Source organism: Aquarana catesbeiana, linkage group LG05, assembly GCF_042186555.1.
Source record: "Aquarana catesbeiana isolate 2022-GZ linkage group LG05, ASM4218655v1, whole genome shotgun sequence".
NCBI classification, from domain to species: domain Eukaryota; kingdom Metazoa; phylum Chordata; class Amphibia; order Anura; family Ranidae; genus Aquarana; species Aquarana catesbeiana.
In genome coordinates, this window is record NC_133328.1 from 399018329 (window position 1) to 399033823 (window position 15495).

Sequence of the window (15495 nt, forward strand, 5' to 3'; positions counted from 1 at the left end):
ATGTAAAGCTGCTTCCGGATATATCCAGATCGACCCTCATCCGCCGAGCCACTCTGAAACCTCTGCTGGACCTTGCCCGGTGCTGCAATGCCACTTACCGATGGGGCTTCCCGCTGTCAGTTACTTTCATCAAAGACCAGAGATCCTTCCTTCTACGCTCTCCGGATTCCCTACCTGCTGTGTTTGATTTTCTAGGCACAGATCCAATTGACATTCCCAACTGGCTGGACTATCTTCCTAGAGCACCTGGTCGCCCTAATACAACGCGGCACCAGGCACCAAGACCGCAGAGAACACAGAGAAGCGGACGTCGCCCCCGATCTCTCTCTCAGGAGAGCCAGCGGGAAGTGCGAGTACATTTTTGTTTTTCCTCCTCTCCTCCACACCGCAGGAGATGTTACTCCACAGGTTTATGGATAGCTGTTGAATGGCCCCCTTTCACCATTCCCCTTGGAAGATCCTTACAGATTCCGTGTGATCATTCCCCCTCAGAGAGCCTCGTCCTGATCGGGCTCCTCCTGTCTACTCACATCGCAGGACTCTCATGATCAGACACGAACCCATGATCCAATATTGATATCTAAGTGTGCCACTAATGCTTGCCTCAATCCACAGCTTCAGAGGTACTATTATCTAACCATCAGCCACGATGAGACCCCTGGAGTCTTTCCTTTAATCTTTTACATGATGGACACAGGACCCTCTGGTGGCCAAGTCGCGACACTACCTGCAGCTAATGGCCATCGTTTTCCCTGGAGGGATTCTGTTGATCTGAGGACACACCAGAGAATGACCCAATCTGGCTTGATCAGGACTCCCCCCTTATGGGGCTGGCCTAAGTTATGGCTCGCAAGTCAGGCGTGAGGTAACCATTTCTCCACAATTGCTGGACTTCCCCTTTTATGTTTGAGTTTTAAACGTTATGTTTTGTTTCTGTTTGATAAGAGGGGAAATCTTGTTGGAGTTTGCACTGCTGAGCTGATTTTTAGTATGTACTAAGTTACATGTGCACACGGGGGAACACTCTGTCCAATGAAGGGGATGCGTGGAGGAAGGGGGATGGCTTAGGCTACACTATGCTCATGTTATTTTAGAAATGACGGTTCTCCTCTCCCCGCTGGCGACGACAGCATCCAGAGAGAACGGCCGGACCTGCCAAAATATACTTTGGCTGGGGGCTGTCTGGGGGGAATAACCCAATTTACACTGTTAAGGTGAAATGCACCCTGTGTGCTACGCAATCTGGTTATGGGCCTGTACATCTAACCCTCACGGATCACCGATTTATAATAGATGGTGGCCGCAGAGGAGGAGAGGAGACCCCTAACCCGCTTCCCTAGGTGGACGAGTACTAGAGATAGCGGGGGTAACCAGCTTTCTTCTGTTTTGTTTCTTTTGTTTTTCTTTTTGCTATAGTATTTACCAATTACAGTATGGCTTCTTAAGTGGACCAAGATGGGAAGGAGTCCCGGGACCTCACCCACGGGCGATATCCATCCACACCCCACGTAGGCCATTGCATATACCCGGGTTTTTTAGGGTATTATGCACTATAAGTAAGCATTATCTTACTAAATTAGACTTAAACTAGGTGAGACAGCTAGAGTGTGAGTAGTCGCTGTCCTAACACCTTCTTTTTCTTTAACCCCTCACTTCCACTCTATCCTTCTTCCCCCGTTTTTCCCCCTGACTGTGACCCTTGTCAGTTTTCCCTCTTACCCTCCCGAAGGACATGGCGGTTGACACTTTCAAGGTGACATCCCTTAACGCAGTGGTTCTCAACTCCAGTCCTCAGGACCCACCAACAGGCAAGGTTTGAAAGATAGCTGAAATACATCACAGGTGAAATCACTTGCTGCTCAGTGATTGCAGTATTCTAGTCTGCAACTCCCCAAGGTAATACTTAAAATCTGGCCTGTTGGTGGGTCCCGAGGACTGGAGTTGAGAACCACTGCCTTAACGCTAAAGGCCTTAACACCCCGGAAAAGAGACGCATGCTACTTCATGATCTTAAAAAATCACGCACAGACATTGCGTTTATTCAAGAGACCCATTTTAAAACTCCTGCACTCCAGAATAGATCTTTCCCACATGCTTACCACTCCACAAACTGTAGTGCCAAATCTAGGGGCACGTCGATTCTAATCTCCAATAGGTTGCCTTGGCATTTCCAGGAAATACTAGCAGACCCTGAGGGACGTTATTTGTTTCTAAAGGGACGTCTGGGGGAGACCCAGTTCACGCTGGCCACCATTTATGCTCCCAATGAACAGCAGGCAAACTTTATCAGGTGTACAATAAGGAAATTGATGGAATATAGGGAAGGCCAACTGATCTTGGGGGGTGACTTTAATGTACCCCTGGACCCCTCAGTGGACACATCTTCAGGCACCTCTTCTCTGTCGCAGTCACACCGAAAATGTATTAGACAATCCATGCATAATGCCCATTTATACGATATCTGGAGGCTCCAGCATTCGGGAGAGAGAGATTATACCTTCTTCTCTTCCCCTCATAAAAGTATACTCCAGAATAGATTTCTTCCTGGTACCACATGACCAGCTACATCTAGTGGAAGCTTCCACAATTGGTCAGATCACATGGTCGGACCATGCGCCAATCCACCTCACGTACACACTTACTGAGAGTCCCTCACCTAGGTCTCTCTTCTGGCGACTGAATGAGAGCTTGTTGCAGATCCTGGAGGTGCTGGGAGATGTGTCCAATGCCATAGATGCATACTTTCAGGAAAATGATACCCAGGACTGCGACCCCGGTATTTTATGGGAGGCTCACAAATGTGTGTTAAGGGGGGTACTTATTAAACATGGGGCCACCATTAAAAAAGAGGAATGCACAGCTTACCGGGTTGCTCTCTGACCTGTCTACCCTAGAATCTCAACATAAACAGTTGCCCACCCGAGACCTAGAGGTGAAGCTGGGGAACTTGCGAGCACAAATTAATGACATACTCCTCTACAAAGCAAAGGCTGCTTTACAGTTCTGTCGCAAGATGTCTTACGAGTCGGAGAGAAATGTGGTAAGCTGTTGGCTAGGTCGGTGAAGGAAATTAAAGCAGCCTCGTACATCCCACAGATAACATTACCAGGTGGTGAGAAGGCCACCATCCCGAAACAAATTGCAAAGGGTTTTGAAGCCTTCTACTCTGACCTATACAATCTCCCCTCCCCCCCCTCTAGCCTAGCGGATATCGACAAATACGTATCGGAAGCCCAAATTCCCTCACTGACTGAAGAAACCAAGGACCTGTTAGATGAACCAATTACATTAGAAGAACTACAAATCGCTCATATCTCTTTAATCCACAAGGAGGGGAAAGACCCATGCTCATGTGGGAGCCATCGTCCCATATCTCTTTTAAATGTCGACCTTAAAATATTCTCTAAAATCATAGCAACTAGATTAGCGGCACATCTCAATTCCCTGATCCACCTAGATCAAGTGGGGTTCATCCCATCTAGAGAAGCCAGGGATAATACCATTAAAGTCCTTAACCTCGTCCATGTAGCAAAGACTAAGAAAATCCCCAGCATTTTTGTTAGTACAGACGCGGAGAAGGCCTTCGACAGGGTGCATTGGAACTATATGTTCTCGGTGCTCCGTCATGTCGGCCTAGGAGGCAGAATGCTGAAATGGATCGGTAGCATTTATTCGACTCCATCGGCACAAGTAAAGGTCAATGGTATACTCTCAAGTCCTTTTCCTATCAGGAATGGTACGAGACAGGGGTGTCCTTTATCCCCCCTGCTTTTCGCCCTTTCCCTTGAACCCTTCCTTTGTAAGATCAGATCACACCCGGACATAACAGGTCTTCAAGTAGGTAATACGCACTGCAAAATTTCAGCATATGCTGACGATCTTTTGTTCTCCCTAACAAACCCTAAAATTTCCCTCCCTAATCTAATGCGAGAGTTCACAGGTATTTGACCTAAACTTCCCCCCACTGTTGACAAAAACTCGGACATTGTTGGACAGATGGCACACAGGCTTCCATTCCTGGTTCGGGAGATGTAACCTGCTTAAAATGAGTATTTTACCGAAATTCATATACCTGATTCAAGCTTTACCGATTCATATCCCGCCCTCTTTCTTTAGGCAGACCCAAGCACTCTTTACCAGATTCATTTGGGCACACAAAAGGCCGCAATTACGCCGCTCACAGCTGACCTTACCTAAACATTGTGGGGGACTGGCAATGCCCGATATTCGCTTATACTACATGGCCTCACACCTAGGGCGTATACTCGATTGGAGGAGAAATGGAACTTCCAAAATTTGGATAAAACTGGAACAATCACAGTCGAGTGTACCTCTGGGGGGGGGGGGGCGTTATGGTGTGTTAGCGATCTTCCAAGCTCCCTGAAAAAACTCACCCTCTTATAGATACCACCCTGAGGAATAGCCACCAAACCACCGCCACACAACTCTTACTTCAAAGACATCTCCCCTATTTCCCATTTTGGGTAACCCAAAATTTGAACCAGGCATGGAAGTAGCGGAATTAACGTTTCTTAGAGAGACTGGAAGGGACTGTGCAATTAAATTTATCAGTGGGGGGAAGTGGCCAACTTTAGAGGATCTTTGCAACCCAGCAGGTCTGTACCGACTAACCTTCTGGAAAGCAATACAACTACACCACTTTCTCCACTCACTTCCAGAACCACACAATTTTTCTCGAGAACTAATGCCATTTGAGGCACTCTGTTCTGATGACACCCCTTTGGCCCACATCTTATCACAAACGTACCTTTTACTGAGTACACCAATGACGCAACCTCATTTGACTTGCCTAGCCAGTTGGGAAAAGGATCTACACCGCACATTCTCTCCCTCACAGAGGGCTTGGATCATTTCCCTCTCCCTCAAATCTTCGCTTTGTGCTAAAATACAAGAATCTAATTTTAAACTGCTCACTAGGTGGTACATGACACCTTCTAGACTAAGAAAATGTTACCCGGACTACTCCGGGCTATGCTGGCGTTGCGAAGAGGGGGAGGGAATCCATGTCTTTTGGACATGCCCTAAGATACAGGCCTTCTGGGGCGAAGTTAGGAGAATTACACAAAAATTTACTGATTACGTGGTGCCAGAGGAGCCCGCATTCTTCCTGCTTCACCTCTCTTTGGTACCCATTAAGACATATAAAAAGTCACTTGTTCGTCATCTCCTTAATGCAGCGAAGGGTTGCATTCCCATTTTTTGGAAGCAGACCCTCCCTCCTCCTATAAAATTCTGGCTTCAAAGAGTGGAGGAAATTAAGCGAATGGAGGATTTGATACTGACAGCGCAACATAAGCAAGAGACGTTTAAGCAGACTTGGGACACTTGGAATATGTTTATATTTTCTGATGAGGGTCAACGACTCTTGACCTGACTCGGTTGGTTGTGACCACTTGGCTGGAAATAGTGCGAGTACCTGTCTGCCGCCATGTGTCTCTCCCCCCCCCCTATTTCTTCTCCCCTTCTACTCCTTATGTACTTTCCATCCCCCTTACCCCTCCCCACACATCTCTTTCCTTTCCTTTTTCCCTTCTCTCTTCTTTCTACAACTCTTAGCTACACTATAGATACCTTTGAGTTCCTTTTTTTAAAGTAAAGTGGAAAGTCGGGTGAGGACCACCATTAATAGAGATTTCCGAAACGAGATGAGGATCGCTATAGAATATACCTTAATGGTAGATAATGTATGTCTGTGAACCTTATGATTGCAAGCCTGTACTGTTCTATACCTCTGCTCTATGAATTACAACTGTAACACGTTTTTTTCTCAAATGTAACTGTTTGTATTGGTGGGTTCCCCGCCCGTGTTTGGAGTTCAATAAACCTTATATTTGAAAAAAAAAAAAAAAAAAAGGCGGCAAAATAATGTAGAGGTCGACCGATGTGTTTTTCTGTGGCCGATGCCGATATTTAGAAATCGGGGCGGCCGATATATGTTGCCGATTTTTTTTCTTTTTCCTTCATCTCAGAAATTCTAGGGTGGAGAAGTGGGCAGGAGGTTATTGTTTAGGGTAGAGAGGTGGGGCGCAGCCTATCAGTGTCCATCCACCTCATTAGTGCCCACCAGTGCAGCCTATCAGTGTCCATTAGTGCCCACCAGTGCCGCCCAGTGCCAACCTGTATATCATGAGTGCCCATCAGTGCCACCTTATCAGTGCAGCCCACCAGTGCATCGCATCAGTCCAGCCCATCAGTGCAGCCCACCAGTGCAGCGCATCAGTGCAGCCCACCAGTGCAGCGCATCAGTGCAGCCCACCAGTGCAGCGCATCAGTGCAGCCCACCAGTGCAGCGCATCAGTGCAGCCCACCAGTGCAGCGCATCAGTGCAGCCCACCAGTGCAGCGCATCAGTGCAGCCCACCAGTGCAGCGCATCAGTGCAGCCCACCAGTGCAGCGCATCAGTGCAGCCCACCAGTGCAGCCCACCAGTGCAGCCCACCAGTGCAGCGCATCAGTGCAGCCCACCAGTGCAGCCCACCAGTGCAGCCCACCAGTGCAGCCCACCAGTGCAGCCCACCAGTGCAGCCCACCAGTGCAGCCCACCAGTGCAGCCCACCAGTGCAGCCCACCAGTGCAGCCTAATAATGTAATTCACTGCCACCTCAGCAGTGCCCACCAGCGGAGCGCTCCCGACTCCGTTCCCTCGCCTGGCCAAAGACAGCTCCACTTGTCTGACATGCTGCGCGCCCCGCCTCTGCCTCCGGACTACAATCCCCAGAATGCAGAACGGCCGGTAATAGCCAATCGGCAGCCGCCGCTGCCGACTTCCTCCACGAACAAAAAAAAGAAGAAAAGGTCAGCAGATAGCGGCCGTGATAGCAGCCGTTTAGAATAGACGTCAGGCGGCCGGGGGGGTTTCTTTAAAAAGGCGAAATACTGGCCGATATATCGGTCAACCTCTAAAATAAATGTCCTGATTTAAAAGAAAGGCCGACACCACTTTTGGCAAAAAGGATGGAACAGGTCGTAACATGACTGTCATGGTGAAGGATCAAGTACGGTTCCCTGCATGAAAGGGCCAACCCCGACACCCTTCTAGCCGAGGTGATAGCCATCAGGAAGGCTAGCTTGCTTGACAGCAAGTCTTAATAGGTTCAAATGGTTGTTTCTGCAACACAGGCAGCACCAAGTTCAAGTCCCAAGGACATATAGATGACCTAATGGGGGGGGGCAAGTGAGTTGCCCCTTGCATAAAGGTTCAGATCAGTGAATGGGAGACTAAAGGACTTTGGAAGAATGCTGATAGGGCTGAAAAAAAAAAAAAAAAAAAAAAACTTGACCTCTGATTGTACTCAAAGCCAATTTGATTTCCCCAGCTGACTGTAGAAAAGAGAATTCTTCCAATCACATTTCCGAGGATGCCATTTTCTGGCTTCACACCAAGCAATAAGTCTTCCAGACCTTATGATAAATCTTCCTAGCGATAGCTTTTCTAGCATTCACTAGAGTAGACACCACTGGTCCCGAGATGCCACAGGCCTTTAACACCCTGGCTTCAAAAGCCATGCCATCAAATTTAGAGACTGTAAATTGGGGTGGAGTATAGGACCTTGAGACAGCAGATCGGGGCGACGTGGAAGCGTCCATGGCCTGTCTATTGTCAGTCTCACAATCTCCGGGAACCAGGGCCTTCTGGGCCAGGCTAGTGCCACCAGAATGACTGGAATCTTCTCTCTCCGAATCCTGCGCAACAAATGTGGAAGGAGAGGGATCGGAGGGAAAGCATAAACCAGGGAGTACTGGCTCCATGGAACCATCATCAGACCATCTGCTCCAATTGCCAGTTTGAGACACAAACTGCTGTAGCTTGTTGTTGAACCTGGATGCCAGTAGGTCAACCTCTGACCTAATGTTGGCAAATTTCCACTGAATCCTGAACTTTAAGCTTTTTCCCCATCCTCAACCCATTCCTGCTCCAGACGAGAAGACTCCGGGGAGGGGGATCTGTCACACTTCCTGCCACCCTGCGGGATGGAGGCAGTTAAGCCAGCAATCCCCGCTAGGGCTGAGGACAGTTCATCCTTAGTGATAAAGGGTGAAGCAGCAGCGTTTGCTGTAGGCATAATACCAGATAGGCTCAGATTGCCCGGGAGCCTCTGGTCTTTCAGGGGATACAACTCTAGGCATACGACTAGGTTCATCAGGAACTGATAGGTGTGCCCTTCCCTGTGGTGTTAGTCCCGCTCCTCTTTTTGGAAGACATGCAATGCCTGCAAACAAAGTACTTGGGTATAATTAAAACACCTCAGAAGGGAGCCCTTTAATAGGGCTCACCAAGCCCCTATGCAACAATCCTGCTAGCACCTTTAGCCTGCCAAGCAACACCTGGTGACTCACGTGACCTGGGTAAGGAAAAATGAACCACTGCATGTGTTTGTTCAGAGCCTGTGTCCCACAGCTGCCTTCTCGAAGCACCACATGCTTGGCCTGCACAGCTTAAATAAGCTGGGGGCGCGACTGTATTCGCGTACTACGCAAATTTTCTTACGCCCAGATGGAGACTACGGCGCATGTGAGGGCGAAGCCGCGTGCGCCATGGCCGCCAAAACAAACTGCTGAGCCCAGCGGCACTCAAAAACGCACGTGCGCCATAGCGAACCAAGGCAAAATGGTGCACCATCATACAGGTAAAAAACAGCCAGACACAAGTAAAAAAGGTACAATTTGCAAACACCCACAGCTAGCCCAGAACTCCCCCATATGGTCACCGCATACAGGTGTCCAGCCTTTAGCTAGCTTGACTGATTGTTACAATCACTGGGACACCCCATAATAATAAAATAAAGGGGTTTCACTTACCCGTCCAGGCGCAGGAACACTTAGAAGCTAAGGACCCAATCTTCACCCTTCACAGCGAGTTCCTGTCATTTGGACCTTCAAGGACTGGGTACCCTTTCATGTTTAGGGTCCACTCCCTTGGACCTGTACAGCACCCTGCAGGAAATGCCTTAGCGCTGTAGTGTCCAGGATTTCCACTCCACAGGGTTCAGCGCCCGGAGGCCACATTACAGGCAAAACCTTGCAGGATCTTGAGTCTTCTTTGCGAGGCTCGGGTACCATTTATTCAAGCATAAAAGCCTGTGTCAAATGGATCCGGTCAATCCCTTGATTCATTTTTGGAACCGTTTGTGGGACTAGAGACCTGGAGCTCAGAGAGCTCAAACAAACCATGCCATTCACCTTGCAGACACTTATTAAAAAAAAGAAAAAAAAAAGAAAAAAAAAAAAAAAAAACTCAAGTGCTTCCAGTATGGGAGGGGTTATATAGGGAATCAATTCCAGGCTGAAGACCTTTGGTCTACCAGTGTCCATTCACCTAATGATGAAGTATAACCCGGCAGGTAATATTAGCCTGAATCTGTGTCCCATGATGTATGAGAAAGAAAAAAGTATTAAACAGGTCACCATTTTTCTAGGTACACATATTTCTAAAGGTGCTACTAACATGAAAATGTTCACGTCGGTAACTACCCATGCAATCCATACAAAGAAACCCAAAGAAATATGTTCAGAAAATTAAAGTTGTGTAATAAAATGGAATGACACAGGGAAAAAGTACTGAACACATTAAGGGAGGTGCAAAAAGGCATGGAAAGACAAGACACCAGCTAAAATCTATCCCTTATATAGCAAGCAATCCTGCTTAGTGAAAATTAATATCAGCTTGTTCAGTTAACCAATGGCCTATAAAAAGATGTCTCACTACCAAGGTGTCACACAAGAAACATCTCATCATGGGTAAAAGCAAAGATATCTCTCAAAACCTTTGCAACCTTATTGTTGCAAAACATACTGATAGCATTGGTTGCAAAAGGATTTCTAAACTTCTAAATGTTCCAGTGAGCACTGTTGGGGCCATAAACCGGAAGTGGAAAGAACATTATTTCACCATAAACTGGCCACGGCCAGGTGCTCCTCAAACAATTTCTGACAGAGGAGTGAAAAGAATTATCAGAAGAGATGTCCAAGAGCCAGTGGCCACTTGTGGTGAGCTTCAGAAAGACCTGGAATTAGCAGGTATAACTGTTTCAAAAGAAAAGTAATGCACTCAACCGCCATGGCCTGTATGCACATTCACCAGGCAAGACTCCATTGCAAAAAAAAAAAAAAAATTTATATAATAAACAAAACCCACACAAGCCCGTATAAAGTTTGCTGTACGACATTTAGACAAGCCTGTGAAATACTGGGAGAATATAGTCTGGTCAGATGAGACCAAAATTGAACTCTGGATACAATAATACACACCATGTTTGGAGGTCAAATGGCACTGCACATCACCCAAAAAACACCATACCAACAGTGAATTTTGGAGGTGGGAACCTCATGGTGTGGGGCTGTTTTTCAGCATACGGCACTGGCAAACTTCATGCCGTTGAAGGAAGGATGAATGGAAAAATGATAAAAATCTGCTGCCATCTACTAGGATGATGAAGAACGAGGGTGGACATTTCAGCAAGGCAGTGATCCCAAAACACAAAGCCAAGGAAACTCTCAAATGGTTTCAGAGAATGAAAATAAAGCTGCTAGAAAGGCCCAGCCAATCACCTGACTTGAATCCAATAGAAAATCTATGGAAAGAACTAAAGATCAAAGTTCATAGAAGAGGCCCACGGAACCTTCAAAATTAGAAGACTGTGTGTGGAAGAATGGGCCAAAAACCACACCCGAGCAATGCATGCGACTAGTTTCCCCATGCAGGAGGCATGTCTGAATTGCATGGGTTGTTACCGATATGTGGTGAAAATGTCAGGTCAATAGCCCCTTTAGAAATATATTTACCTAGAAAAATGGTGACGTGCTCAATACTTATTTTACCTGCTGTATGCACCAAGATCTTGGCAACACACCTGCACCTCTAGGGCTCATTTACATGGGCACTGTAGGCCATACAGCATGAATGGGTCATTTGTTTAGGCAGCCTATACCACTCTAGGGGGATCCATCGCCTGTACGAACACAACTGTTCATCCTAATTTGACACGCATGCAAGGACAGATGAGAGGCACTGAACACACACTGTCTGCATTCTGGGCCATTCACCTGCCCCTGTACACCTGTCAAAATTAGGATGTATGTCTGTGTCCTTACTAAATTCATGCAAACTAAGATTTCAAAATAAAAAAGGTTTACATGATACTAAAAAGCAAATCATTTGGCCCAAATATAACAGCTGATTAAAATCGATAGCTTTTTAGACCGTGCATTGCAAACTGATTTTTCTAACATATTGGTAAATATTAATTTGTCAGCGCACTCAATAGATGCAAGATTTGACAAAATATATTTTAGCTTTCCCAACCATGATTGTGTAAAACACCCTTCAGTAAAGCCTCGTACACACACTTGGATTTTCAGCCGACAGAACGTCCGATTTTAGTGGCATGTTAGTCTCATGTCGAAAGTGAAGAGGTTACTAACAATACGAGAAATTTCATTTGACAGAATACGTCAGAAGTGACGTAACGTGTTGAATAGTTTTGTATGTATTTCTTTCGTTTGAGCATACGAAAACCATGCTAATGAAACGAAAATCAGACGCTGAGTTCACTTGCAACAAAAAGGTTATAGTCTGCACATTCAGCTTTTGTCTGACGAAAAAGTGAAATCGGCTGTCGAAAGCACTGTACTAAATGGTAAGATTTGCAGAAGATCGGTCGTTGTAACACAATTGACGTCCGAAAATCAAAGCGTGCTTACAGGCTTTAAAAGTAACACTTTCAAAAGGGCCCTCGATAAATAGAACCATAGAACAGAGCATGCACAAATGGGATTTTTTTTTAGCACTGAACAGCTGCAAACATCATGCAACAAATGAACAAATACTACTTGTTCTCAAAGCTCCGCTGTGAACAGCAAAGCAAAGAAGCTTTTCAGAGGAAAGCAGAAAAAAAAAATGTTATGAGAGTTGAATATCTAAAATTCCCATTCCAAGAAGGTGTATACAAATTAGAGCAAATCTGTAACCCTTACAATCATTGTTGCTACCTGCTTTTTCATTAATTTGAACCAGGACTAAACTAAACCCTACTCACCAGTGCAGCTGAGAAAATCTGCCAAATGGGATGATGTTCTATATAAGTAGCCAGGAAGAAAAAGAAGTTGAGTGCCCGAATTGGTGGCACCCATAAGTAATTAAATTCAGCTGCTTAGCTTAATATTTCCCGCTGTGCACACAGGAGAGGGGTGGGAGGAGAAGGAGCAGATCAGCTCTCTCCTCTCTGTACACGGGAGGGGAAACTCTCAGTGCAGGCTCTGGGCTATAGGAGAGAGATGCTCTCAGCTCAGAGCCCTGCAGCCAGCAACCGCGCTGGGGCTTCCTGACAGTGGTGGATTACCAGGACCAAATCGCAAGTGTGGCCTATGCCACCCCGATAGTTCCGCCACTGAGCGGAGCTAAACTGCTATCCAAGACTACAGGCTCATGTTGGTCGTTTACTGTGCTAGTCCACTTAGCTGCAGCTTGGTAGACAGTATGTGCAGCAATAGCGGATTACAGAGCTGGGCCTGCAAGTGTAAAAAGAGCTTTTCATACTTCCTACTTTCAGAATTTTTTAATGAAGGAATGCCTTTAATTGGAACAGTGAAATGTTTGCATAAGATAGACTGCAAGGTCTACTATAGGAGCGGACCACTTTTTAATGCTGGATAGAGTGAAATACTTTTCTGGATTGATCCAATCATAAATTGTCCTATTTGTTCATAAATCAGAAAAGAAATTCAGTTTTGATGGTCTCTTTGTACATCATGAGATGGGGATGATTAAAGTGCGACAATGTAGAGGCTTTTTATGCACAGCAGAATTGAGCATATCTATGTTGGCAATCATACTGCATGCAGCAATATATGTGCATAGGAATCTGGGGTGAGAAATTATCCACAACCTCCTCTAATCTGGGTCCTTTTCATTCCCTGGAATAATTGCCTTTCGTTAGGTGTCCAAAGAATTGTGACATAGTTGCAGAAAGTTTGCTTAATGCTAGCCATACACTATATGAAAAATCAGCCGAAATTCAGTCATTTAGACAGTTAATTCATTTTCTGGCAGTTAACGGGCACAAAAATCGATAATCGTTGGGACGTTTTTGAGCCGAAAAAACGAAGGACAAGTTTGGAGATTTTCTGCCGAACGAAAAATTGAAAAGTTAATGCGTTTCCCGTTTGAACTGTCTGCACTAGGTATATGTAAATAAAAGGAACAAAAAAATGCATTCATTTATTATCGTTTGCGCTCACGGCCTAATGTTCGTTTTCAAAAATGGGTTCAGCCGATTTTTCATATAGTGCATGGCCAGCATTAGTTAGGTAGACTGCTTGGTGCATGCCTGAGACAGAACTGGAATTGGATGTGGAGACCGGTGCTAAAATTAGAAGCCTCGTCATTACAAAATTGAGTTTTGTTCAGGCCTTTGGCAGAGTGAATGTTTGCCTGAGATTTTGCGATGGCTCCCTTTAGCCTGGTTTCCACCATTGCAGGTGGGGATACTTACAGAGTAGGGTGTGGAAAAGTATGGCTGAGTAGGATTAACTAGCAACTTAGGTGAAAACCATCCTGAAGCAAAGTGCTCATGGCAAAATGGCGGAAGGAAGCGCCCGAGTACCTTATAAGGGGCTCTAGGCGGAAGTGGCAGTAAAGAGTGCGACCTGTGGTGTGATGTAGCACCTAGTCATCCACTTGAGACCAAGCTCTAAATTGTTTGAATTTGAGCAGCAAGTGTTAAAAGTTCACACCAAGACCCCTTTCACACAAAGGGTCCGACACGTCTGCCTGACAGTTCTTCAGGGGGACCCGATTGGAGGGTCCATTCAACCCCCCTATGGACCGGCAAATGTAAAAGTCTTTACAATCCCCCATCAAAACTGACCTGTGGTTGCAGGACAGGAAATCGCGCCAACTATGGTTGGCTTAAGACTAGCATCCAGAGACACAGTGCCTTAGATCCCACTCTACAAATAGGCAGAATTTTTTTTTTTTTTTATTTTAATGCATTCTATTAGAGCTGCACGATTTTGGCTAAAATGATAATCACTTTTTTTTTTTTTTTTTTTGCTTAGAATAAAGATCACGATTCTCGCGACATAACATCTTGCACATTGTACAAAAAAAATTGTGCTAACTTTACTGTTTCGTTTTTTTTTTTTTTTTAAATACACTGTATTTGACCGCTGTGCAAATACAGTGTGACATAAAATATTTCAACAACCACCATTTTTCTCTAGGGTCTCTGCTAAAAATGTTTATATACATTTTTTTTCCCCTTAAAATCAGGGGAAAATCGTGGGTGCGTGTTATATGCCGATCTCCGCTGAGGGGAGAGGAGCGAGCGCCGCCGATATACACATAGCCGAGTGTACTCGGCTAGGCTCGGCTCCGCTCACAGTCACGCCACTGGACCTGCGTTATATCCATCATAAGGGCGGGACTACAAGAGGAGCCGAGCCTAGCCGAGTACACTCGGCATGGTGTATGTCGGAAGCGCTCGCGCCTCTCCTCTTGCAAACAGGGGAGATTGCCGCCAATTTTAAATAATCAGCCTGCCTGGGCAAGGCTGCAAAGACACTGGGCAAGGTGGCAGATGGACACTGATAAGGCTGCATTGATGGGCATTTATATGTAAGTTTTTTTCCTTAAAATTCCCTCCTAAACTTGGGGTGCGTTATACGCCGGCGCGTGTTATACGCCGATAAATACGGTATATATAAAAAAAAAAATTTGGGGGGGGGGGTATGAGTAATTTTCTAGCAATAAATATTAATTTCAACTTGTAAGCAACAAGTGTCAGAAAAGGATTTAATCTTTAAGTGGTTAAACTTCCCTCATCTACAGACAGATGTCACAGATTATTGCTGATGTGATAAATCTTGGCAGGCTGCCTGGATTTATTTTTTCAAACTGTCAGAGAACTCTGCACTTGTTAGATAGAATCAGGAAATGCTGTTTTAAGATCGGGAAGGGAAAAGAATTGCGATTTCGATTAACGATTAATCATGCAGCTCTACATTCTATGCATCAAGATAAAAAACCCTCTGTGTGCTGCAGCACCCCTAATACTTACCTGAGCCCCATCTCAATCCAGTGATGTTGCATGAGAGCCTCGGCTGTCTTGGACTCTCCCTCCTCATTAGGCTGAGACAGCAGCACGGCGCCATTGGCTAACGTTGCTGTTAAAGTCAGCAAACCAATGAGAGGGGACAGAACCAAATCACGGCTCCAGGTCTGAATGGACACAGCAGCCTTCTGGCTCGGGTGCTCCCATAGCACGCTGCTTTCTATGGGGCAGGAGGGAGGGGCTAAGCGTGCCAGCAAGGGACCCAAGAAGAGGAATCTGGGCTGCTCTGTGCGAAACCATTACCCAGAGCAGGTAAATAAGATGTTTGTTACTTTTAAACAAAAAAATAAAAACCAAGGACTTTAATATCACTTTAAATTGACACTAAATCAGGGGTAGGCAACCATAAAAAAGGTGGAGATCTA

At 45.8% G+C, this 15495-nt stretch overlaps 1 protein-coding gene across 2 annotated transcripts in view; it reads right to left on the minus strand.

Moving 5' to 3' along the window:
• The window catches only part of NUP153 (nucleoporin 153), a 142126-nt gene that overhangs the window by 108150 nt on the left and 18481 nt on the right, over positions 1-15495 (minus strand). The gene's annotated exons all lie outside the window — the stretch shown is intronic.